Source organism: Desmodus rotundus, chromosome 2 (assembly GCF_022682495.2).
Source record: "Desmodus rotundus isolate HL8 chromosome 2, HLdesRot8A.1, whole genome shotgun sequence".
NCBI lineage: Eukaryota > Metazoa > Chordata > Mammalia > Chiroptera > Phyllostomidae > Desmodus > Desmodus rotundus.
This window is the reverse complement of record NC_071388.1, coordinates 104,426,100-104,449,385: the sequence shown is the minus strand read 5'-3', so window position 1 is coordinate 104,449,385 and position 23,286 is coordinate 104,426,100. Positions and strand designations below refer to the sequence as shown.

At 41.8% G+C, this 23,286-nt stretch overlaps 1 protein-coding gene across 2 annotated transcripts in view; it reads right to left on the bottom strand.

Annotated features, from left to right (window-relative positions):
• Positions 1-5,058, bottom strand: part of SENP5 (SUMO specific peptidase 5) — a 74,051-nt gene extending 68,993 nt beyond the window's left edge. Inside the window, exon 1 of one of the 2 annotated variants that reach the window (XM_045185776.3) lies at positions 4,850-5,058. The gene's annotated coding sequence lies outside the window, so the exon portion shown is untranslated. The remainder of the gene's footprint in view (positions 1-4,849) is intronic. The other variant, XM_024577990.4, reaches the window with a different exon arrangement.
• Positions 5,059-23,286: the final 18,228 nt, after the last annotated feature.

The window sequence follows — 23,286 nt, the reverse complement described above, 5'->3', positions numbered from 1 at the left end:
AGCACAGTTCAAAACACTGGTAATCAGGAAGCTCACAGAATTGGTTGAATTTGGTTGCAAATTAGATGAAAAAATGAAGGCTATACTAAGAGAAACAAAGGAAAATGTACAGGGAACCAATAGTGATGGGAAGAAAACTGGGACTCAAATCAACGGTGTGGACCCGAAGGAACAAAGAAACATCCAACCAGAAAAGATGGAAGAAACAAGAATTCAAAAAAATGAGGAGAAGGTTAGGAACCTCCAGGACATCTTTAAACGTTCCAACATCTGAATTATAGGGGTACCAGAAGGAGAAGAGGAAGAACAAAAAATTGAAAACTTATTTGAACAAATAATGAAGGAGAACTTCCCTCATCTGGCAAAGGAAATAGACTTCCAGGAAGTCCAGGAAGCTCAGAGAATCCCAAAGAAGCTGGACCCAAGGAGGAACACACCAAGGCACATCATAATTACATTACCTAAGATGAAACAGAAGGAGAGAATCTTAGAAGCAGCAAGAGAAAAGGAGATAGTTACCTACAAAGGAGTTCCCATTAAGACTGTTGGCTGATTTCTCCAAAGAGACCTTACAGGCAAGAAGGAGCTGGCAAGAAGTATTCCAAGTCATGAAAGGCAAGGACCTACATCCAAGATTACTGTATCCAGCAAAGGTATCATTTAGAATGGAAGGGAAGATCAAGTGCTTCTCAGATAAGGCCAAGTTCAAGGAGTTCATCATCACCAAGCCCTTATTATATGAAATGTTAAAGGGACTTATCTAAGAAAAAGAAGATAAAAAATCTGAACAGTAAAAATGACAGCAAACTCAGTTATAAACAACCACACCTAAAACCAAAACAAAAGAAAACTAAGCAAACAACTAGAACAGGAACAGAAAAACAGAAATGGAGATCACATGGAGGGTTATCAACAGGGGAGTGGGAGGGGGAGAGAGCGGGGAAAGGTACAGAGAATAAGTAGCATAAATGGTAGGTAGAAAATAGACAGGGGGAGGGTAAGAATAGTATAGAAAATGTAGAAGCCAAAGAACTTATATGTATGACCCTCGCTGGTGTGGCTCAGTGAATTGATGTAGGCCTGTGACCAAAAGGTTGCCAGTTCAATTCCTAGTCAGGGCACATGCATGGGTTGCGGACCAGGTTCCCCAGTTGGGGGACGTGCAAGAGGCAACCAACTGATATATCTGTTCCACATTGACCTTTCTCTCTTTCTTTCTCTTTTTCTTTTTCTCCCTCCCTTCCATTCTAAGAAGTAAATAAATAAAATCTTAAAAAAAAACAACTACACGTACTAACCTGTTTTTTTTCCTTTATTGATTTTAGAGAGAGTAGAAGGGAGGGAGAAAGAGAGTAAGAAAAATAATGATGTGAGATACACTGATCAGCTGCCTCCTGCACATGCCCCAACTAGGGACCTAACCTGCAACCCAGGCATGTGTCCTGAGTGGGAGTCGATCCCGACACTTTGCGGTTTGCAGGAGGACACACAACCAACTGAGCCACACTGCCCAGGGCTTAAATAACTTGTTTTTAATTTCTGGGCTCAAGGCACCACAAAATCTGAAATAGTACTATTGATTCAAATAAGGTCATTTGTTAAGGAAAGGAAAAAAGAAGAAAATTAAGGACTTCCGGCCAAGAGTGAGACATAGGTGGATACACTGTGCCTCCTCACACAACCAAAAGAATGTCAACAACAAATTTAAAAACAAAAAACAACCAGAACTGACAGAAAATCGAATTGTATGGAGCTCTGACAACCAAGGAATTAAAAGAAGAAACATTCATCCAGAATGGCAGGAGGGGCGGAGACAGGCAGGAGTGGGTAGAGAGGACTCCCGGCAAGACTGCAGCAGGCAGAGCAGGTAAACCAAGAGGAACAACTTGGGAACAAGACAGACCTCGCAACCCAGGGGTCCAGTGAGGGGAAATAAAGCCTCAAAACCTCTAACTGAAAAAACCTGTGGGGGTTGAGGCAGCAGGAGAAACTCCCAGCCTCACAAGAGAGTCCATTGGAGAGACCCACAGGGTCCTAGAATGTACACAAGCCCATGCACGTGGGAATCAGCACCACAAGGGTCCAAGACTTCTAGGAAGTCCACCAAGCTCAGAGAGTCCTAAGGAAGTTGGACCCAAGGAAGTACACACTAATGCACATCATAATTAAGTTACCCAAGATTAAAGATAAGGAGAGAATCTTAAAAGCAGCAAGAGAAAAGGAGATAGTTACCTACAAAGGAGTGCCCATAAGACTATCAGCTGATTTCTCAAAAGAAACCTTACAGGCAAGGAGGGGCTGGAAAGAAGTATTCAAAGTCATGAAAGGCAATGGCTTACACCCAAGATTACTGTATCCAGCAAAGCTATCATTTAGAATGGAAGGGCAGATAAAGTGCTTCCCAGATAAGGTCAAGTTAAAGGAGTTCATCATCACCAAGCCCTGATTATATGAAATGTTAAAGGGACTTATCTAAGAAAAAGAAGATCAAAACTATGAACAGTAAAAGGACAAGAAATTCAGTTATTAACAACTGAACCTAAACAAAGACAAAAACAAAAACAAAGCAAACAACTAGAACAGGAACAAAATCACAGAAATGGAGATCACATGGAGGGTTATCAACAGGAGAGTGGGAGGGGGAGAGGGGGGACAAGGTACAGGGAATAAGTAGCATAAATGGTAGGTACAGGAGGAGGTTAAGAATAGTATGGGAAATGGAGAAGCCAAAGAACTTACATGTACAACCCATGGACATGAACTAAGGTGGGGGAATGATGGTGGGAGGGTGGGTACAGGGTGGAGAGGAATAAAGGGGAGAAAAATACGGGACAACTGTTAAGAGCATAATCAATAAAATATATTTTAAAAATTAAGGAGGCAACAAATTACTTGGGGATGACACTCATCTTTGAGTATGTTTATAAATAAAATGTGAACCCTGATCTACATCTGTGTTTGTTTGCACACCATGAGTCACCTGAGAAGCTTTTTAAAAAAGCCAGGTCCCTCTTCACATCCTCTGAGGTAGCATCCTGGGATCTGCGGTTTGGCTTTAATTCCCCAACTGCTTCTTATGCTGAGCCACATTTTGGCACCATTGCATTGATGACCCTCAAGGTCCCTTTCTTATCCATGACTTAAAAATTCCAAACTGACAATTCTGTGTCAAAAGAACTGAATATAATAGCACTTGGTTAACCTACTGCACAGCAGCCAATATCACATTCCACAGAGGTAAAGAAAGCATCCTTTATGTGTCTGAGAAAATATAACAGGGGCCACTCATTCAAGTCACTGACTGGGTCTCCCATCCCTCTTCCCCAAACATTTCTCTAACTTAGGTTCTATTAAATTTCACAGTGGTGAATGTTATTCTCTAATACAGAGAAAAGCATCTCATCAGGTTCACTTAGAACTGTAATGCCCAGCCACTCAAAGGATTCAAGTTCCTGTATTTATCCTCAGCAAATATATTTTTTTAAATCCTCACCCAAGGATATGTTCATTGATTATAGAGAGAAAGGAAAAGAGGGAGGGAAGGGGAGACAGGGAGGAGAGGAAGGGAGAGAAAGAGAGAAGAGGGGGACAATTTGTTGCCTCCCCTTCGTGCCCCCTACTGTGGGTTGAACCTGCAACCTCTTGTTATATAGACAATGCTGTGACCAATTGAGCCACTGGCCAAGGCCTTTGCACACTTTCAACTAACATGAAATGTTTTGGAGGCAGAGCAAGGAGGTTCTCAGAAATATGTGCAAAGAATTCCTTCTAAAATGGGCCAAGGTGTATATAAAGCCCCTCTCAGCTTTTCTCCTAAAGTTATTTTTAGTAAGGAACAAAAGTAATTTGGGTCATTCCTCATGACCCAAAACTAATAATGTTTTATCAATATGCATGAGCCATCTGGGTGGCTAGGAGACTCTGATTTCTTCCTAATACTGGCCTACCCAAAACAGAAACTCGTGTGGTTACACAAGATCCTAGCATCTTCTTTGGCACCCCTCTCCACACTAAGCTTAGTTATTCTGGGCAAAAGACATAATTAGGAACCTACCATTTAGTGTCCCGGATATTCTTAAACCGAGTTTAACTAGATTCCCAAAACATCTCATGATCAATTTAATGTTCTTCATTTCATTAAATTCTCCTTACTAATTTTTATAGGTATAAAAAAAAACTCCACTTTACACGTCGAAGTATCTAGCACGAGGTTAAAACCACTACCACATGTCAGGCTAGGATTTCAACTCAGCTCTTTAAGGTCTACGTCCAAAACCCTTCCCACATCGTCTTCGACATCTGTCCTCTCCCTATGGCGTGAGCACACAGTGGCACTGGGGTTGATGCTTCCTACCAAACAGAAAATCAGGTTTCCCACCACCCGAATGTTCAATTGTGCCATACCCTGTTCATTAGAACAGGGCCCCAGGAGTGCAGGGGAAGAAACCAAAGGGCGGAAGGAAACAGAACTGTCCGAACAAATAAAAATCCTTGACTTCCAAAACGGCAGGGGCTGGAGTTCCTCTAACAGCAATTCTCTCAACGCTTTCCCCGGCTTCAGAAGGAGAGGCCGTGGGGGCGCTAGTTTTCTCTACTTCTGCGTCCTACAGCTTGAACTGGAAAGAAAAAGGGGAGGACAGTGGTCCCTAGGGATGAGCTCCCTCTCCACCCCCAAAAAGGTTACAGAAGCGGCCGGGGAGAAATCCGCTGCCTCCAGGGCGGACACGGTAGGAGGGCAGCGCTGGAGGCCTCCAGGCCAGGGTGCTGAGCTGGCGCGCACTGAAGCGGGAATGGCCAGGCAGCCGGATCTAAGACATTCGGCCGAACTGACAGCCGGACTTGTGCTTACCTCCGTCCCTCGCTGGCTCACCTGCCCCACGGTGGGCTCTGACGCTGCGGCAGCTCGAACTGCGGCCCTGCCTTCGCCAGCTCCAGGGAAAAGCCCCGTCAGTGAGAGGTGTCTGGCCTGCTCACAGCGGCCACAGCCGCGGAGCTTTCTTTGGAGCAACTGAAGAAGCCGGCGCTCACTTACGTCGTCACCTCCTTCGGTGCCCTTCCGCCTCAGCCCCGCCTGCGCTGCTTGCAGAGGGAAGGGAATAGAGCAATACCCGGTGCTGGGGGCGTGGCTCCGCCTTCAACTTCCGGGGGCTGGCACGCACCGCCCCCCCCCCCCTTCCTGGGCTTCTGGTTTGTGCGCGGCACTGGGGAAGGGTTGGGTTTCTTTCGCCTCCTTGGCAACGTGTAGAGGACTCTTAGAAGCTGTGATTTAGGAATTCCAGAGGCTTTCATAAAGCAGCTTTGATACTTCTCCTCAGCCCTCTCTGAAATTTTTACTTTAAAAAGGCTAAGGCTGACCGTACTACTACAGCCTCTCCTCCCTCCAGTAATCCCTTTTGCTAAACACGAAAAACCTCACTCCTGCTCTGGTTGCTCCGACCCAGGCTTTTCTGTTTTCCAATGGTGACCTTAGCCAGTGGTACCATACCAGATAAGTGGTATTGTATTGCACCAATTTATCTGTGCCCCACCTTTCCTCAAGTGAGTTTGAGAACACTTACCACGGAGGAAGAGCCTGAATAATATTCACTGTGGTACCCCTGGGGCAAAATAGTGACTGACCTACAAGTGCTAACTGTGTGCTGCAAATCTGTCATTTTCTTTCTGATTGAGAGAGGAAAGTGGTATCAGCCTGATATGTCACAGTACTACTCATTCAACATTTTTTAAATGTAAGCATGAAGTAGTCTTTTGTAAGCCTTCAGCCTAATTGTGGGGAAAGAGACAAATAGTTATAATGCAACATGACAGCTAGAAAATATAACAGCCGATTTCTGGTGGAAAATAAACTCAATTTTGAACATATTCTGAGACATCTGATCAGATCACTAGGGAGTAGAGAGGGGCTGTGGGAGGTTACCTTAGGTAAACAGCCTAGGACAGGATTGGCTGACAGGCTGAAAGCCCCAGAGCATATAGACTTATGGGCCAGGAGATTTAAAATAAAAGAAGGGCAGACACTGGTTTTTGGGCTCTCTTCCTCAAGGATGCCTGGATAATCATGCTGCAGCTGCCTGCATTTCCCAAAGGATGGTATTTGGATGGATTTTGGATGGGAGAAGAATCTCTGGGCACAACCTAGGATCGGGCTGGCCTGGTAGACAGTGGCAGAGTTATTCTTTCGGTGTCCTAGAGGGGATGAGCTCTGAAGCAGAAACCTGCCATTCTTTCAAAATTGTGTAGCTTTTGTATCTTATGTTGTTTTAGTTTGTAAAGTAACCCTGTAGAAATAAGATAATTAAAAACTAGCAGAGGGCCCTGGCTGGTGTGTCTCAGTGGATTGAGTGCCAAGCCCAAGAACCAAAGTTTCGATTCCAAGTCAGGGCACATGCCTGGGTTAGGGGCCATGTCCCCAGTACTGGGTGCTTGAGAGGCAACCACACATGGATATTTCTCTCCCTCTCTTTCTCTCTCCCTTCCCCCCTCTTAAAAATAAATAAAATCTTTTAAAAAGCTAACAGAGGGAATGATAGAATTCAGGTGTGAAAATAGTTTAGCCTTAATTGGTAGGTTTAAGTGATTAAAGCTAAAAACCAAAGAGTTAAAGATATTAGCCTTAATTTATAGGCTTAAGTGACTAATGCATGTGGAAAGCTGTTATACCAAAATTGTGTAGCCTTTGAATTAGGACTCCTTTCCTTTATCACCAAACCTTTGTCTCCTGAGTTTTGCCTAGAGGATGACCATGGGTAGCAGGACCCCACTTGCTGTTCAGTAACAATTCAGTTATGGATAGAGAGGGGAGGGATACAACAGAATACCAACGGTTGGGTGCTACGAGACTTGTCATCCAGGTGCAAGCAATATGCATTGACTGTAGAGTAGATCAAAACAATAGTAAAACTGCATACAATGTGGTTTGCTTTTAATTATCATGTTTCAGCAAATTCTAAGCAATGTCAGTAATAAAGTGCTCCTTCCCAAACAAAAGTTTTCCTTATTCTCCCTTCTAAACTATTGTTGTAGTTACTATTGAGGTTTAATATACAGTCATGTGCTCCTTAACAACAGGGATGTGTTCTGTGATTTTTAACAATGTGTGAACATAATAGAGTGCACTTAAACAAACCTAGATGGTATAGTCTACTATACACCTAGGCTATAGTATAACTTCTTGCTCTACAGAGAAAGAAAAATAATTTTGACTTTACCCTTCTAAGTTCTTGGCTAAGAACATCCCTGTAATAAAAGACATATTAAAAGTTTAATAGTGTGGGGGGGTAAAGAGGAGGCCACATACTAAAATAAAAGTTTAATAGGGCGGGGGGGGAAGCCACATATTAAACCTGACAAACTCAGGGAAGGCCTGCATGGCAAGCCTCACAAACTCAGACCTAAAGTAACCACATTAAAATTTCCTAACTCAGAACTGAGGAGACTTCTGGTCAGGATGGAGGCGTAGGTAGATATACTGAGCCTCCTTGCACAACCAAAAGAAGGACAACAACAAATTTAAAAACAAAAAACAACCAGAACTGACAGAAAATCAAACTGTGTGGAAGTCTAACAACCAAGGAGTTAAAGAAAAAACATTAATTCAGAAAGGTAGGAGAGGTGCAGATGGGTAGACGGGGCAGAAAGGACTCACGGCAAGGAGGTGGCTGGTGGACCAAGCAGTCCCACATTTGCATGCAGATAAACCGGGAGGAATAACTGAAGAGCAAGACAGACCTTGCAATCCAGGGGTTCAGTGAGGGAAAATTAAAGCCTCAAAACCTCTGACTGAAAAAACCTGTGGGGGTTGAGGCAGCAGGAGAAACTCCCAGGCTCACAGGAGAGTTCGTTAGAGAGACCTACAGGGTCCTAGAACATACACAAAACCACCCACCCAGGAGTTCGCATCATAAGGGCCCAATTTATCCTGGCTGATGTGGCTCAGCAGACTGAGTTCTGGCCTACAAACTAAAGTGTTGCTGGTTCAGTCCCCAGTAAGAGCACATGCCTGGCTTACAGGCCAGGCCCCCAGGTCGGGGTGTATGAGAGGCAACCACACATTGCTTTTTCTCTCCTTCTCTCCCTCCCTTCCTCTCTCTGTAAAAATAAATAAATAAATAAAACCTTTATTTTAAAAAAAGAGCCCAATTTACTTGTGGGTATTGGGGGAAGTGACTGAAAGCTGGCAGAGAACTGAACAAGGGGCATTGTTCCCTCTCAGACCCCTCCCCCACATACAGAGCCATAACACAGCCAAGTGGGTTGCCCCATTCTGGTGAATACCTAAGGCTCTGTCTCTTACTATGTAACAGGTGCTCGAAGACTAAAAAAGTGGTCCAAAGGAAAGAACAGATCAAAGATCCAGAAAAAATACAACTAAGTAATGAAAAGATAGCCAACATATCAGATGCAGAGTTCAAAACACTGATAATCAGGATGCTCACAGATTTTGTTGAGTATGGATGCAAAATAGAGGAAAAAGTTAAGGCTATGAAAAGTGAAATAAAGGAAAATGTATAGGGAACCAACAGTGAAGGGAAGGAAACCGGGACTCAGATCAACAGTTTGGACCAGAAGGAAGAAATAAACATTCAACCAAAACAGAATAAAGAAACAAGAATTCCAAAAAAAAAAATGAGGAGAGGCTTAGGAACCTCGGGGACAAATTTGAACATTCCAACATCAGAATCATAGGGGTGCCAGAAGGAGAAGAGGAAGAGCAAGAAATTGAAAACTTACTTGAAAAAATAATGAAGGAGAACTTCCCTAATCTGGCAAAGGGAGTAGACTTCCAGGAAGTCCAGGAAGCTCAGAGAATCCCAAAGAAGTTGGACTCAAGGAAGCACACACCAATGCACATCATAATTAAGTTACCCAAGATTAAAGATAAGGAAAGAATCTTAAAAGCAGCAAGAGAAAAGGAGATAGTTACCTACAAAGGAGTGCCCATAAGACTGTGAGCTGATTTCTCAAAAGAAATCTTACAGGCAAGAAGGGGCTGGAAAGAAATATTCAAAGTCATGAAAGGCAAGGACCTACATCCAAGATTACTGTATCCAGCAAAGCTATCACTTAGAATGGAAGGGCAGATAAAGTGCTTCCCAGATAAGGTCAAGTTAAAGGACATAGGGAACCTATCCCTATGGAATGGCAAATGTAGCCCAGCCCTACTGGAAAGCCCATAGGCATGTGGCGGCACACAAGACGCCAAACCCACAGATCCACTCTCCCGTGGGAAACCAGGCCTGCATCATACCTAGGCTGCTTTGAGACTTGCTCTTGCTAAAACTCCCTCACTCTGAGTTGAAGCAGCAAATGCTTACTGCATGTCTTTAATGTAACTTCCTGAGGTCTGTGCTAATTCTTCCAAGGTTTGAAGTGTAAACAGACCAATTACTCTTATTGTTCCCTTGCATTTGCAACATTTTTTCCTTGTTAATCTGTAGGAAGTAATCAGTAACATTCTTTCTTTTGCTATCTGTAAAAAGAAAACCTAAAGTAAACCTAAGCATAATGTATGAGAACCTTCTTTGATGTATGCTACTAGAAAGCCAATAAAAGCCTGTCAAGGGGAACCAAGATGGCAGCATAGGTAGACACACTGCACCTCCTCGCACAACCAGAACTGACAGAAAATCGAATGGCAAGGAAGTCCGACACCAAGGAAATAAAAAATAAACATTCATCCAGACCGGTAGGAGGGGCGGAGACGGGCAGCCAGGGCGGAGAGGACTCGCGTTGCCATGGTGGGACCGAGACTGGCGGAGTGTGGGACCAACAAGGCAGGCAGTCTGACCACTAGCAGAACCTGTGGCCCCACGTTCGCGCAGATAAACCCAGAGGGCCGGACTCAGAGTGGCGGAGAACGGGGCAGGCAGAGTGGCGGGTAGCACCCTGCGGCCCCACATTCGCACACAGATAAACCGGACAAACGGCGGGGAGTAAAGCAGACCTCACAACCCAGGGCTCCAGCGTGGGGAAATAAAGCCTCAAACCTCTGATTGAAAGAGCCCATAGTGGTTGGGGCAGCAGCAGGAAAGACTCCCAGCCTCACAGGAGAGGTCATTGGAGAGACCCACAGGGGCCTGGGGCATGCACAAGCCCACCCACTGGGGAACCAGCACCAGAGGGGCCCAGTTTGATTGTGGGTAGCGGAGTGAAGGACTGAGGTCTGGTGGAGAGGGGAGTGGGCGCCATTGCTCCCTCTCGGCCCCTCCCCCACATACAGCGTACAGCATCATGACCAGCGTTACCCCACCTCGGTGAACACCTAAGGCTCCACCCCTTAAAGTAACAGACGCGCCAAGACAAAAAAAAAAAAAAAATGGCCCAAATGACAGAACACTTCAAAGCTCCAGAAAAAATACAACTAAGCGAGGAAGAGATAGCCAACCTATCAGATGCACAGTTCAAAACACTGGTTATCAAGATGCTCACAGAATTGGTTGAACCTGTTCGAAAACCAGATGAGAAAATGAAGGCTATGCTAAGAGAAACAAAGGAAAATGTACAGGGAACCAATAGTGATGCGAAGGAAACTGGGACTCAGATCAACAGTGTGGACCAGAAGGAAGAAAGAAACATCCAGCCAGAAAAGAATGAAGAAACAAGAATTCGGAAAAATGAGGAGAGGCTTAGGAACCTCCAGGACATCTTGAAACGTTCCAACATCCAAATTATAGGGGTGCCAGAAGGAGAAGAGGAAGAACAAAAAATTGAAAATTTATTTGAACCAAATTATAGGGGTGCCAGAAGGAGAAGAGGAAGAACAAAAAATTGAAAACTTATTTGAACAAATAATGAAGGAGAACTTCCCCAGTCTGGCAAAGGAAATAGACTTCCAGGAAGTCCAGGAAGCTCAGAGAGTCCCAAAGAAGCTGGACCCAAGGAGGAACACACCAAGGCACATCATAATTACATTACCTAAGATGAAACAGAAGGAGAGAATCTTAGAAGCAGCAAGAGAAAAGGACACAGTTACCTACAAAGGACTTCCTGTAAGACTGTCAGCTGATTTCTCCAAAGAGACCTTACAGGCAAGAAGTATTCCAAGTCATGAAAGGGAAGGACCTACATCCAAGATTACTGTATCCAGCAAAGCTATCATTTAGAATAGAAGGGAAGATAAAGTGCTTCTCAGATAAGGTCAAGTTAAAGAAGTTCATCATCACCAAGCCCTTATTATATGAAATGTTAAAGGGAGTTACCTAAGAAAAAGAAGATCAAAAATAGGAACAGTAAAAATGACAGCAAACTCACAGTTATTAACGACCACACCTAAAACAAAAACAAGAGCAAACTAGGCAAACAACTAGAACAGGAACAGAACCATAGAGATGGAGATCACATGGAGGGTTGTCAATAGGGGAGTGGGAGGGGGAGAGGGGGGAAAGGTACAGAGAATAAGTAGCATAAATGATAGGTGGAAAATAGACAGGGGGAGGGTAAGAATAGTATAGGAAATGTAGAAGCCAAAGAACTTATAAGTAAGACCCATGGACATGAACTATAGGGGGGGAATGTGGGAGGGAGGGGGTGGGCAGGATGGAGTGGAGTGAGGGGGTGGGAAATGAGACAACTGTAATAGCATAATCAATAAAAATATTTTTTTTAAAAAAAGCCTGTCAAGGCAAGGGTCGAGCTGCTCTCCCCTTGAGAGAGTGGCCGCTCCATCCCTTTTCCTCCACAGGACTTCGGTAGTCCGTGTAAATTTGTCTCGTCTCAGCCACAACACCGCGGACACTGCTGGCCAGAGTCCGCATCAAAAGGTGTTCATCATCACCAAGCCCTTAATATATATGTTAAAGGGACTCATCTAAGAAAAAGATGATCAAAAGCATGAACAGTAAAATGACAGCAAACTCACAACTATCAATAACCAAACCTAAAAAAACAAAACAAAACTAAGCAAACAACAAGAACAGGAACAGAATCACAGTAATGGAGATCACATGGAGCGTTATCAGTGGGGAGGGGGAGGAGGGAGAGTGGGGGAAAGGTACAGGGAATAGGTAGCATAAATTGTAGGTAGAAAATAGGGGAAGGTTACAAATAGTATAGGAAATGGAGAAGCCAAGGAACTTATATGTATGACCCATGGACATGAACTAAAAAAGGGCAGGGAGGAATGTGAGTGGGCAGGGTTGTGCAGGGTGGAGGGGAATAAAGGGGGGAAATAGGATAACTGTAATAGTATAATCAATAAAATATGTTTATTTTTAAGATTCCAAAATATTTTCCTAACTCAAAGTAAGTCATGCCCAGGATTCATGTCCTAGGCCTGTATCTTCTTTGACAAAGTCAATCTTTACTTTAACGGGGCCTGTCTATTGTCTTTTTGCATCACCTATAACATACCTGTTGAATGTCAGAGTAATCCCTTTTTGCCAGACCCCTCAGGGCACAATTTCCCCCAGAACACAGACCACAGAACCCCTCATTGTTCTCTTGTTCCCCAAATACCATCTTCATGTGTGTAAATGTTAATTGTTAACTATCCTATACCCATCAATGTAAAAGAAGCATGTGTCTATCCCTTTTTAATCCAATCTCAGAGATTTTCCCACTTTGCTTTTTCCTGTCTCCTTAATTTATCATCAATGGATTTCATGTAACCCCCTTATGACTTTCCCTTTGATTCTGATATGTAAAATAAGTGGTGAAACTGCCCTGGCCAGAGTGGCTCAGTTTGTTTGGTGTCATCTTGCAAACCAGATGATTATGGGTTTGATCCCTAGTCAGGGCACATGCTTAGGTTGCAGCTCCAGTCCCCTGTTGAGGCATACACGAAAGGCAATCAATCAATGGTTCTCTTTTACATTGATGTCTCTCTGCCTCTCCTTCCGCTTCCCCTCTCTCTAATAGAATACGTAATAAATAAGTAGTAAAACTGCCATTTTCCAAAATAAATCTCAATCCATTGACGTTTTGCTTCCTGGCAATTGTTAGTTTAGCTCAAACTAACTCATAAAAATTCTTACAGGTTTGGATGTTTCTCATGTCAACAATTATATATAACTGGTATTTAAAAAAACCAATTCAACAGAGTGAATGTGAAGATCTAATTGGTTTTAAATAAGCAATTGATGGATCGGGCCACACCCATCTGGCAACTAAATTGGTATCCATGAGTTGAACAAAATGGAAGGCTTCTATAGGCAGAAAGAGTGGATAAGGGTGGGACTAAGAAATCAAAATAGTAAATTATTTCAGGCAAGGACACCTTCCCTTGGGGGAAAGCAGGGGCTCTTAATAGGCAGATTACCTTACTAGAGTTTATTAGGAGATTCCACACTAAGAATATCTTTCTTCAAAAAATTAAATGAATTAAATTATTTTAAAAAAAACCACAATGTGTTTCTGGGAGAGGTTGAAACTGCAGTTAGATCACGTATTAAATCTAGGTTTGGTATCGCGGGCTTTCAGCACAACTGAGGCCATTCTGGGCCCATGGTTTTCTTTTCTCTTTAAATTACATTTTATTGATTATGCTGTTACAGTTGTCCCGATTTTTCCCCCTTTGCCCTCCTCCACCCAGCATCCCCCACTCCCTCAAGCAATCTCCCCACCATTGTTCATGTCCAAGCATCATTCCTGTAAGTTCTTTGGTTACTCCATTTCCTGTACTGTACTTTACATCCCCATGGCTACTCTGTAACTACCTATTTGTACTTCTTAATCCCCTCACCTCTTCACTCATTCCCCCCACCCTCCTCCCATCTGGCAACCATCAAAACCCTTTCTGTATCCATGATTCTATGTCTGTTCTTCCTTTTTGCTTAGTGTGTTTTTTAGATTCAATTGTTGATAGATTTGTAATTTTTGACATTTTACTGTTCACAGTTTTGATCTTCTTTTTCTTAAATAGGTCCCTTTAGCATTTCATATAATAATGGTTTGGTGATGATGAACTCCTTTAGTTTTTTCTTGTCTGGGAAGCTCTTTATCTGCCCTTCCATTCTAAATGATAGCTTTGCTGGGGAGAATACTCTTGGATGTAGGTCCCTTCTTTTCATGACTTTGAATATTTCTTGACAGTCCCTTCTAGCCTGCAACGTTTCTTTTGAGAAACCAGCTGATAGTCTTATGGACACTCCTTTGTAGATAATTATCTGCATTTCTCTTGCTGATTTTAAGATTCTCTCTTTATCTTTAACCTTTGGTATTTATTATGATGTGTCTTGGAGTGGGCCTCTTTGCTTCCATCTTGTTTAGGACTCTGTGCTTCCTGGACTTGCATGTCTACTTCCTTCACCAAATTAGGGAAGTGTTTTTTCATTTTTTTTTTCAAGTAGATTTCCAATTTCTTGCTCTTCCTCTTCTCCTTCTAGCACCCATATGATGAGAATGTCTGATTTCTTGAAGTTGTCCCAGAGGCTGTTTATACTATCCTCATTTTCTTGAATTTTTTTTCTACTTGTTCTGATTGGTTGGTTTTTGCTTCCTTATGTTCCATATCATTGATTTGAATCTCAGCTTCATCCACTCTGTTGTTATTTTCCTGTAAATTGTTCTTTATTTCAATTATATTGCTGGTGCCTTCCAGGCAGCTTACCCTGGTGCTGGAGCTCAGGGGGAGTGAGTGTGAGTAAATCCATGTGTGGATTCTTTAAGAGGAACTGCTTGGGGCTCCAGAAGTTTCTTGCACCAACTCAATAGCCTCTGGTTTTTGCAGCCAGAAGTTATGGGGACTTACTTCCTGGCACTGGCACCCTGGGCTGGGGGGCCTGGTTTGGAGCTATTCATTGCTCCTGAGATATTCTGTCCAAATTTTTTATCCACTACATGTGGGTGAGGGACCAGCACATTCTGCACCTGTGCCCTTCCTACTAGTCTCAATGGATGTTGTTTCTTCAATTCTCACGTTGTCAGACATCCATTCAACTTGATTTCTGATGGTTCTGAGTGATTGTTGTTCCATATTTTAGTTGTAATTTTGATGTGGTTGTGCAACGAGGCAAGCCATGTCTGCCTAAGCCACCATCTGGGTGCATGATTTTCTGTTTAACATGGGAAGAGACCAGGAAAACAGTAACTCACCAAAATGATAGAAGCCACTACCTTAAATACTATCTTCAACTGAAAACCAAAGAAGTTATGGCTAAGGGGGAGTCAATTATGGAAGGTTACCAGGAAAAGCACAATAAACATGTATAAATTTGTTATACAGATTTGTCATTGTTTTCTGCATTATAGGTTTCTGGAGGGTCATCACCTTCTTCCTGGTGCAGTAAGGGAAACACCCTTAAAACTGCATACTTCTCTTACAAATGTCTTTAAAAAGGGTCACTTCTACTTCATTTCCAGAGCTCATACAATATCTTCTGTTTCTTAAAATTAACCAGCCTAAAATAATCCTTATGCCAAAGAGAACTATTTGGGGGTGACAAATTGTTTTCCTATAGCTCTTAGGTTTGTAGGATGTTCCTGTAGGTAATAGTAACACAATGTTAAGTATTTATGTAATGTGTTGCCCTAATGTAACAGTGGGGAATTGTAACCTACTCAGTTTTTCTTTTGACATTGTTTCTGTAAATGCTGGCTCTAATATGTAGCTTGTAGATAGACAGCATGTTTGCATTTAGGAGCTAACTTCAAAACGTACAGATTCCAACCTTCAGTCATCCCAGATCTGGAAGATTTGCCTACCTTAACCTGTAAAACCAGGATGACGAAAACCACTATGATGCACACCAGACCATCACTCGACCAATTTCAACGTCCTTATAAGAATGGACTGTTCTAGTCTGCATGAGGAAAACTTTTTAACCACCCCCCACCACTGACCTCTTTGCTCTGCTTTTCCTCTCCCTTCTTATAAAAACCTCTGCCTGCACTGAGTTGTTGAGATGAGCTTTTGAGACAAGAGTCCCTTATCTTCTGAGATTGCTGCCATCTGAATAAACCACTTTCCTTCTCACCAGTACCTGTCTTACAAGTTTGGCTTTTGTTGCAGCGGACAGCCAGACCTGCATTCGGTCACACTAAGATACCTTAGTATATGCAGTCTTTCCTTGACTGGAAGGTCATTGCAACATACCTGACTGTCTGTGTATCTTCGGGTTGGCATATTTCCTCAGTTTAAAAGTAATCTTTTGAGATTTTCACTTCCAGCCAAAATGGAATAAGAGAGATCAGATTTACTTTTCTAGCTGAAATTGTTAGTGGTGAAAGACCCATACTAGGCATTAGCAACAAGTTAGGCTGGACTTCAATTAAACAGCCTCAGTAATTGAATTTGGCTTGAAAGAATTCAGAGCCAAGGAACTCAAAAATAGGGGAAAGTTTATTTAGAAAGTTATAGAGGTAGGTGAAGGGCCCTTGGAACTTAGGAGAAAGAGGGAAAAATATATGCACCTGGAGGGATAAAAGAGGGAGAAGACATGCAGGTGTGCTCCTGGAAAGATTAATGGGGTCCCTGTACCAGGGGTTTTATCTGGAGGCCTTAGGGAGAATCCCAATTCAACATCCATCTTTCTAGGCGCACTCCCGTCATGGTCTCCACTGATTGGCTGGTGCCAGGATTTTGTTAGTCAGTGCAACTAGCCTTGATGTCAGCCATGGTATCTGGTTTTGCTGCTTCTCTGGGCCAGGAGCTGAAACACAGCTGAAGCCTAGATGTCATCTTGCAGAAGTTAGTGACTTACAGTTTTGTTTGTTGCTAGCCACCTGGGGCTCTTTGTCCTGGTGACTCTCTGAATCTGGCCTATCAATCCTACTACAAATAACTAAAAAGTCAGGCAAAAAATATGAAACATTAGTTTTTAAGACATTTGATGTAAGGCAAAGAAGAATGGTGGTCCCTGAGGGTTGGATAATAAATGGGGCAAGCCCTGAAAATGCCCCAGTGTACCGCCTGGTGAGAGTCTCCAGGAAAGTCACAAACAGAGGAAACCAGGAAAAGTCTAGTGGCATCCCTGAGTTGAGAGGAAAAATCAGGGAGACTGGGAAGGCCATAGCAACTAGAGTTCACAAGAAAGACTTCCCCCGTGAAAAGAGAGTTGCATAAACAGAAAGCTAGCGGCTTTTTATCTTCTTTTTGTTGATGATTGTCAACCATTTGACTATTTTGTGTCCTTATGTGGTTTCCTTTGTGTTTCTCTAGCTTGGGTTTCACTGAGCTTCTCTAGTTTGGGGATTAGTGTCTTATCAATTTAGGGAAATTCTTAATCGGTGTCTTTTCAACTATTGTTTTTGCTCCATTTTCTATGTGTGTTTCTCTGGGATTTCAGTTACATATACAAGATTATTTGACCTTGTTCACCATGTGTTTTATGCTTTGTGCCATCTTTTTTTTTCTGTTGATGTTTCAGTTTGAATACTTTCTATTGACCTGACTTTGACTTTACTAATTCTCTCTTCTATGATCTCCAGTTTTCTGTCAAATTTATGCATTGAGTTCTTGATTTTTTTTATTTTTAAAATATTTTATTTATTTATTTTTTAGATTGGGTAAAGGCAGGGGAGAAAGAGAGGAACAGAAATACTGATGGGAGAGAAAAACATCAATTGGTTGCCTCTTCTATGCACCCCAACTGGGGACCAAACCCACAACCCAGGAATGTATCCTGACGGGGAGTAGATCCGGCAACCGTTTGCTTTGCGGGATGATGCCCAACCAACTGAGCCACACTAATGAGGGATGAGTTCTTGATTTTTAACATTGTATTTTCAGTTTTAGAATTTGATTTATTTTCAGAATGTTTTAAAAAATAGATTCCAGTTATGCACAGAAAGTCTCTATCTTTTAATCCATTTTGTTTATCTTTTCCTCTGTTTACTTTATCTCATTTATCATACTTTTTTAAAAAAAATCCTATTCTGCTAACTTTAACATTTTGGTCATTTGTTTAGTGTAGTTCAGTGATTTTTCCATTGAACTGCTACAAGAATTTTTAAAACATGCAATACCTGACTATTTAGTCAGGGGCACTGACTTCTTTTCCCTTAGATTGTCAAACTAAAAAAAAAGACAACAGCCAACACAATAGCTGTCCAGTGTGAATGAATCAAATTTATACCTATTTTTATCAAATTGGCAAGAAATATATTTTTGGTGTGATGCAGAATTTCAGTAATTAGTTTATATGTGCCACGAGATGAAAAATGTTGAAAGTCACTGGTCTAATTTAATGGTTCATTTTTCTCTCTTGATTATCACTCACATTTTCCTGCCTCTTCACATGCGTGGTAACGTTTTCGGTGTGCCACACAATGTGTGTGAGAAAAATTGTAGAGCCATCACATGATATTGTGAAGAAGGGGAAAGTTTTCTTTCCTTCCTCTGGTTCTTTTGGCTGACTAAATAATCAAATCAATAGGAGACAAACTGACAAGAGAAAATCAAATTCAATATCATGTACACAGAAACCCCACATACATGAGAGAGTAAGAGACCTTGCATACATGAGAGGTTCAGAGACAGAAATTGGGGTCTAGGTATATAAGACATCCTGAGGTAGGAATGAAGTAATGCATATTGGGGGCTTCCCAGTGTCATAAAGATGATAATAAAAAAAAGACTTTAGAAGTTTGCCCTACCCTGTAGATAGGTCAAGGAAATTATCTTCAATAATCTCTTAATATGGGAAAAGCCTTCATTCAAAATCTCCTAGGTAGTTGGAAGTGCATGGGTGGGAGAAGTTTCTCTTGAGCTTGAAACTAAAATTGCCTTCACATCACAGTAATCTATTACATACCACTGGGGCACTTCTTGGGCTGGGTCATTCTGGGCTCCTGCAGTATCATCTCCCAATGAGGGTTTCTCTTCCCACATTTAGGCTGATAGAGTGAGGGGCTGATCATCGCAACTAATTGGGATTGAGCTGGGTCTTGGCAAGGTTGCCTTTTTACTCAGATTCATTCCACCTCTGAGTCATCCCTGTTTGTCAGGGGTAGCCCAAGCTTTTGATAGGACGTCTTAGTCTCAACCCTAAAAAATTACAGGACATTCAGTTCATTCCTTTTGAGATGTTCAGCTTAGCTCTTTTGCCTCCAGCCTATTCAGCTTCAAAATATGAGAAATGTCTTGAGGGAGTGATAAATTACGTGTTAGAGGAGGCCATGTCCCTCTAATGGGGCATGTTTTTTTAAGCACATGAATTTTTATAGAGATTTTGGCCCAGTCCCAAAGCCTTTCAAGCAGGTCTTCAACTCCATAAATGCCCACACAAGAAACCAGCCAATGCATTGGGGCTCTTCTGGTTTCCGGTCTGTCCCAGGAGGCCTACCTTACCAAGTTCCTCTGGGTTTTCTCCTCTGTGTTTTCTTTGCTTAAGTTAAGGTTGATCCTCAGACTGCACCTAGAATCAACAAATGTTTCTAAAAAGAAAACAGCTAGTGATTATCAATTCACCTTAGAATGGCTCTTCAGTCTCTGGAATTTTAGTTTATCTAAAATTAGGTAGCAAGTCCTTGTTACTTCACAGCTTTCCACTATATTTTAAAATATGATATTTTAAACTTATTCTGCATTTCAAAAAGTTGTTTTAGCCAGAACATCATGCAGCTGCAACCTACTATTCTATTTGGAAGCAAAAGACACTTGGAAAAGGTTTTGCAAAAGACACTTGCAAAACCTTTATTCCATAATTATTCTAGCTTACAATGCCCACAGGTATAAATGATACCTTGAGTTTAGAGTCATATTTATAACAATTCTTAAGACTTAGACATTTTTTCATTTAATCAAATTTCCTTGCCTTTTTAAAAAGAGTTTATTTATTTATTTATTTTTAGAGAGAGGGGAAGGGAAGGAGAAAGAGAGGGAGAGAAACAGCAATATGTGGTTGCCTCTCCCACACTCCCTACTGGGGACCTGGCCTGTAACGCAGGCATGTGCCATGACTGGGTCACACCAGGGGACATTAGGTTTGCAGGCCAGTGCTCAATCCACTGAGCCACACCAGCCAGGGCAGATTTCACTGCATTTTTAATGAAGGGTGATGGAAGAAAAGATAATACATTAGGACGATTGAAAGAGCCCACTTTTAGGCTTCTTCCATTTCTTATCCAAGAACTTAAATATTGATATATTTATTGCTTGGAGCAAAACCTTTTTTCCATAGTTATTCTAACTATTATTTGATTGCCCTAAATTGGTCCTCTATAAGGTTTTTAAAAATATTTATTTATGCACGTATTTTAGAAAGAGGGGTAGGGAGGGATAAAGAGAGGGAGAGAAACGTCAACGTGAGAGAGAAATGTCCATTGGTTGCCTTTCATATGCACCCTGACTGGGGACCAAACCTGCAACCTAGGAATCAAACTGGTGTTTTTCTGCTTTGTGGGATGACGCACAACCAACTGAGCCACTCTAGTCAGGGCCCTCTAGAAGATTTTTTAAAAATCATCATTAATTGGGCTTCTACCATACACTCAACATATTATGGGCATCGCAACATTTAACTTTCACAATAAACCTCTGAGGTAAGATAATTTCTGTTTTTATTTTTAATTTTTTTAAAGATTTTATTTTTTTATAGAGAGGGGAAGGGAGGGAGAAAGAGAGAGAGAGAGAAAAACATCAATGTGTGGTTGCCTCTTGCGCACCCACTACTGGCAGGGACCTGGCCTGCAACCCAGGCATGTGCCCTGATTGGGAATAGAACCGGCAACCCTTTACTTCACAGGCTGGTGCTCAATCCACTGAGCCACACCAGCCAGGGCTATTTTTAATTTTTTTAACCCTCTCCCAAGGATAATTTATTGATTTGATAGGGAGAAGGAGAGATCTAGAAAGACAGACAGACAGATAGAGAGAAACGTCAGTGTGAGAGAGAACCATGGAGCAGTTGCCTCCCATATACACCCCCACCAGGGATCAAACCTGCAATGTAGGTATCAAACCCTCATGATCAAACCCTGACTGAGGATGAAATGCACAACTTTTTGGTGTATGGGATGATGCTCCAACCAACTGAACTACCTGGCCAGGGCAGAATTTTTCTCTATTTGTAAATGAGAGAACAGAAACTACATATAGACTATTTTGCCTTCCTTTCAGTGATATACTCTACAACTGTGTTATAAAAAATAATAGCTGCTAGTCACATGTAACTATCTTAAATTAATAAAATTTAAATTAAAAATGCAGCTTTTGCCCTGGCTGGTGTAGCTCAGTGGATTGAGCGTGGGCCTGTGAACCAAAGGGGCACAGGTTGGATTCCCAGTCAGGGCACATGCCTGGATTGCAGGCCAGGTCCCCAGTAAGGGGAATGTGAGAGACAACCACACATTGATGTTTCTCTCCCTTTCTTTCGGCCTCACTTACCCTCTCTCTAAAAATAAATAAATAAAATCTTTTAAAAAATAAATAAAGAATAAAAGACAGCTTTTTAGTCACATTAGCCACACTTCTTATGCTCAAAACTACCTATGATTGAAGGCTACCATAAGGTAGAGCAAGGCTTTAGATCATTTCCATCATTGCAGAACGTTCTACTGAAGACATTGCTCTTAGAAGATTTTTAAAGAAAGATCCATGAGAACAATATACTCTGAGTTCTTGAATATTTTGTAAATTTTTCTGGCCACTGCTTTTAAGTTATATTTTATTGCTTATGTTTTTACAGTTGTCCCAGTTTTTCCCTCTTTGTCCCCCTCCACCCAGACCCCCTGACTTCCTCAGGCCATCCCCACACCATTGTTCACGTCCATGGGTCACGCGTATAAGTTCTTTGTCTATTCCCTATGCTGTACTTTACATCCCCATGGCTATTGTGTATCTACCTATTTGTACTTCTTACTCCCCTCACCTCTTTACCCATCGTCATGACCCCCTCCCATCTGGCAACCATCACAATGTTCTCTGTATCTACCATTTTGTTTCTGCTCTGCTCCTTCATTTATTTTCATTTTTATATTCAGTTATTGATAGATATGCATTTATTGCCAATTTATTGTTCACACTTTTGATCTTCTTAAAGAAGACTCTTTAACATTTCATATAATAGTGGTTTGGTGGTGATGAAATCCTTTAGTTTTTTCTTGCCTGAGAAGCTCTTTTTTTTTTAAAGTACATTTTATTGATCATGCTATTACAGTTGTCCCATTCTTTTCTCCCCTTTATCCCGCTCCACCCTGTACCCTCCCTTTCCCTCCAGTATTCCCTCCCCTTGGTTCATGTCCATGGGTTGTGCATACAAGTTCTTTGGCTTCTCCATTTCCTATACTATTCTTCACCTCCCCCTGTCTATTTTCTACCTACCATTTATGCTTCTTATTCCCTGTACCTTTTCCCCCCTCTCTCCCCACCCCCATCCCATTGATAACCCTCCATGTGATCTCCATTTTTGTGATTCTGTTCCTGTTTTAGTTGTTTGCTTAGTTTGTTTTTGTTTTTGTTTATAAGTTGTTGTGGATAGTTGTGAGTTTGTTGTCATTTTACTGTTCATAGTTTTGATCTTCTTTTCCTTAGACAAGAAACATTTATACATTTAGTATTTCATATAATAAGGGCTTGGTGATGATGAACTCCTTGAGCTTGACCTTATCTGAGAAGCACTTTATCTGCCTTCCCATTCTAAATGATAGCTCTGCTGGATAGAGTAATCTTGGATGTAGGTCCTTGCCTTTCATGACTTCAAATACTTCTTTCCAGCCCCTTTTTGCCTGCAAGGTCTCTTTTGAGAAATCACCTGACAGTCTTATGGGAACTCCTTTGTAGGTAACTGTCTCCTTTTCTCTTGCTGCTTTTAAGATTCTCTCCTTAGCTTTAATCTTGGCTAATGTAATTATGATGTGCCTTGGTGTGTGCCTCCTTGGGTCCAGCTTCTTTGGGACTCTCTGAGCTTCCTGGACTTGCACGACTAGTTCCTTTGCCAGATTAGGGAAGTTTTCCTTCAATATTTTTTCAAATAAATTTTCAATTTGAACTTCCTCTTCTCCTTCTGACACCCCTATGATTCAGATATTAGAATGTTTAAAGTTGTCCAAGTGTTTCCTAAGCCTATCCTCATTTATTTTTTAATTCTTTTTTCTTCATTCTGTTCTGGTTGAATGTTTACTTCTTCCTTCTGTTCCAAATCTTTGATTGGAGTCCTGGTTTCCTTTCCTTCACTGTTGGCTCCCTGTATGTTTCACTTTGTATAGCCTTCACATCTTCCTTTATTTTGCGTTCATACTCAATCATTTCTGTGAGCATACTGACTACCAGTATTTTGAACTCTGCATCTGATAGCTTGTCTATTTTCTTGTCACTTAGTTCTTTTTCTGGAGTTTTAATCTGTTCTTTCATTTGGGCCATATTTCTTTGTCTCCGTGCACCTGTTATGTTAAAAGGGGTGGAGCCTTAGG